General features: G+C 46.6%; 1 protein-coding gene across 1 annotated transcript in view; it reads right to left on the bottom strand.

The window, feature by feature from the left end:
* BST2 (bone marrow stromal cell antigen 2) overlaps positions 1-3,466 on the bottom strand; it is a 365,601-nt gene that overhangs the window by 161,202 nt on the left and 200,933 nt on the right. The gene's annotated exons all lie outside the window — the stretch shown is intronic.

Below are 3,466 nucleotides of genomic sequence, written 5' to 3'. Positions count from 1 at the left end.
CTCCGAGCAGCAGCATTTATTTGTGAATTTTCTCCAAGCCTTTATTTTAATTTTTTGTTTTTTCTGAGACGGAGTCTTGCTCTGTTGTCCAGGATGGAGTACAGTGGCAGGATCTTGGGTCACTGCAACCTCAGCCTCCCAGATTCAATCAATTCTCCTGCCTCAGCCTCTCGAGTAGCTGGGATTTTGGGCGCCTACCAGTGTGCCCAGTTAATTTTTGTATTTTTAGTAGAGATGGGGTTTCACCATGTTGGCCAGGCTGGTCTCGAACTCCTGTCCTTAAGTGATCTGCCCGCCTGAGTCTCCCAAAGTGCTGGGATTACAGGTGTGAGCCACTGCACCTGGTCTAATTTTTTTTTTTTCCGAGACGGAGTCTCGCTCTGTCGCCCAGGCTGGAGTGCAGTGGTGCGATCTCAGCTCACTGCAAGCTCTGCCTCCCCGGTTTACGCCATTCTCCTGCCTCAGCCTGCTGAGTAGCTGGGACTACAGGCACCTGCCACCTCGCCCAGCTAGTTTTTTTTTGTATTTTACACGGGGTTTCACTGTGTTAGCCAGGATGGTCTCGATCTCCTGACCTCATGATCCGCCCGTCTTGGCCTCCCAAAGTGCTGGGATTACAGGCTTGAGCCACAGCGCCCAGCCTTTTTTTTTTTTTTTTAAATAATAGAGACAGGGTCTCTCTATGCTGCCCAAGCTGGTCTCAAACTCCTGGACCCAAGCAATCCTCCTGTCTCGGCCTCCCAAAGTGCTAGGATTACAGGAGTGATCCACTGTGTCCAGCCTCCAAATCCTTTCTAAACACTAGGACTTTTCATAAAAAGAAAAAAGCTATGCCAATTAGACACACACAGAAATCTCATTATTTTATTTTGAATTTATTTGACTAAATTGAACTTACAAATACATTTATTATGGCCAGGCGCGGTAGTGAACACCTGTAATCCCAGCACTTTGGGAGACTGAGGCAGGCAGATCGCTTGAGCTCAGGAGTTCAAGACCAGCCTGGCCAACATAGTGAGACCTCGTCTCTACGAAAAATACAAAATTAGCAGCTGGGAGTGGTGGCTCATGCCTGTAATCCCAGAACTTTGGGATGCTGAAACAAGTGGAATGCTTGAGCCAAGGAGTTCGAGACCAGCCCAAATAAAAATAAATAAATAAATAAATAAAAGCTGGGCTGAGATGGGAGATTTACCTGAGCCTGGGAAGTCAAGGTGCAATCACCACTGCACTCCAGCCTGGGCAGTGGGAGTGAGACCCTGTCTCAAAAAACAAAATCCAAATATGTTGCTTAACCGTTTACATGTTTGTAGTTTTTTTTTTTTTTTTTTTTTAATTTCAGTGAATTGCCTTTTCATAGCTTTTTTCTACTTTTCGGGAGTGTTTGTATTTTTCTTATTGATATCTAATAACTCTTTATATCTGAAGGATATGAAGGCTTTGTGATACAGGTTACAGATTTTTTTTTTTTTTTTTCTCTGCTTGCTGTGAGCCTTTTGGGTTTGTTTCCTAGCTCCAACTCTTAACTTGGTATCAAGTTTCCTGGCTGGGAGACAAGCTTTTACCGACTTCCTCTGCTTGCCAGAAAAGTCATCTGCTAACTAGATACTGGCAGCCTCTCCGCTGTCTTGCAGCTGCTTCCGGAGTGGGTTCCACAGGGATTCCCCTGTATTCTTGGTTCAGCTTGCAGAGGGACTTGCACACCCCATGGAGACCGTTTCCTCCCATTCTGTCTGGAGTTTTCAGCCTACCTCAAGACAGTGAGATATTCCTGACCTTTCCACCTATTTCCCTTCAACTCCACCTTCTGAAATACATTTGCACAATACATGTGCCCTTCATAGGCTTCTTTAGCTGTCTTCCTTTTACCCTGGACGGGATGTAGATGTTAATTCTGGAACAATTGCAGCTACAAGAATTTGTCATCCTGCCCCTTTTGAGAAAACCATTGTTTGCCCTTGGGTCTAAATCCTTCCAGATGGGATGGGATGTATCTTGTCACCCCTTTTTCTTACTTAACATGAAAAGACTTTTCCTCGTCAAGTCCACAGAATGTAAATTTGTTTTTACTTTTTTTTTTTTTTTTTTTTTTGAGACGGTTGTCTCACTTTGTCGCCCAGGCTGGAGTGTAGTCGTACGATCTTGGCTCACTGCAACCTCCACCTCCTGGGTTCAAGTGATTCTCCTGCCTCGGCCTCCTGAGCAGCTGGGCTTACAGGCGAAGTGCCACTATGACCGGCTAATTTCTTGTTTGTTTTTTTTTAGTAGAGATGTGGCTTCACTATATTGACCAGGCTGGTCTCGAACTCCTGACGTCAAGTGATCTGCCTGTCTCAGCCTCTCAAAATGCTGGGATTACGGGCGTGAGCCGCTGCACCTGGCCTGTATCATTCTTAAAAATTAAGTTTTAGCCGGGCATGATGGCTCACTGGTAATCCCAGCACTTTGGGAAGCTGAAGGGGGAGGATTACTTGAGCTTCCCAGGAGTTTGAGAAGAGCCTGGGTAACATAGGGAGACTCCATCTCTACAAAAAATTTAAAAGTTAACTGGGCGTGGTTGAGTGCACTTGTAGTCCCAGCTACTTTGGAGGCTGAGGCAGGAGGATCAGTTGAGCCCAGGAGGTTGAGGCTGCAGTGAGCCATGATCATGCCACTGCACTATAGCCTGAGCCACAGAGTAAGACCCTCTCTGTGAAAATAATAAAAATAATAATGTTCAGATGTATTTTTTAAAGTTTTTATTGTTTTTAAAAATAGAGGCATGGTCTTGCTATGTTGCACCACTGCACTCCAGCCCGGGCGACAAAGCCAGACTCCGTCTCAAAAAAAAAAAAAAAAAAAAAAAAAAGTGTGATACTAAGTCAATCAATTTGAAAATACGGCACTAGAGTATTGGAAAACAATCCCTTGGTAGCATTTCCATGAAAACACGGCCCTTGTCTCTGGAAGAGCTTGTGCTCAGAACGGTCCATTATCTTGCCCTGGCTCCATTTTCACGCCAACCCTGTAGGGTCTCTATGATCTCATTTTATAGATGGACAGACTGAAGCTCACACACAGTAAGCCCAGGGCGGGGACTGGATGTGACGCCAGGTCTGTGGACGTCATGACCTTTATTCTCCACAACCCTCAATGACATCCCTGTGAGGTCCAAAACCAGGATGGCAAAACCCACGTTGCAGCAGAGGAAACTGAGGCTAAGGTCTCTTGGGTCCCAAACCAATTCCTAAGTAGCCAAGTCCGCCTGGTGGCACAGCCCAGGTTTTATACATGGGGAAGTTTGGCGGCGCATCAGGAGGAGGTCTCGGTGGTAGGACGCACCCGGAGAAAGCGCGGGTTCCTAACCCTAACGCTACCCCTAACCTCCCTTACACGCTCTCCGAGCGCTCTGTGCCTTTAACGTGGGTGCGGGGGCGGGGCGTCCTGGGTAGGGCTGCAGGTGACGTCACTCCGGGCTTTGGGTCTC

The sequence above is a fragment of the Macaca thibetana genome, chromosome 19 (assembly GCF_024542745.1).
Source record: "Macaca thibetana thibetana isolate TM-01 chromosome 19, ASM2454274v1, whole genome shotgun sequence".
NCBI lineage: Eukaryota > Metazoa > Chordata > Mammalia > Primates > Cercopithecidae > Macaca > Macaca thibetana.
Note: the sequence above shows the minus strand (reverse complement) of the source record. Positions and strands in the feature narration are given on the sequence as shown.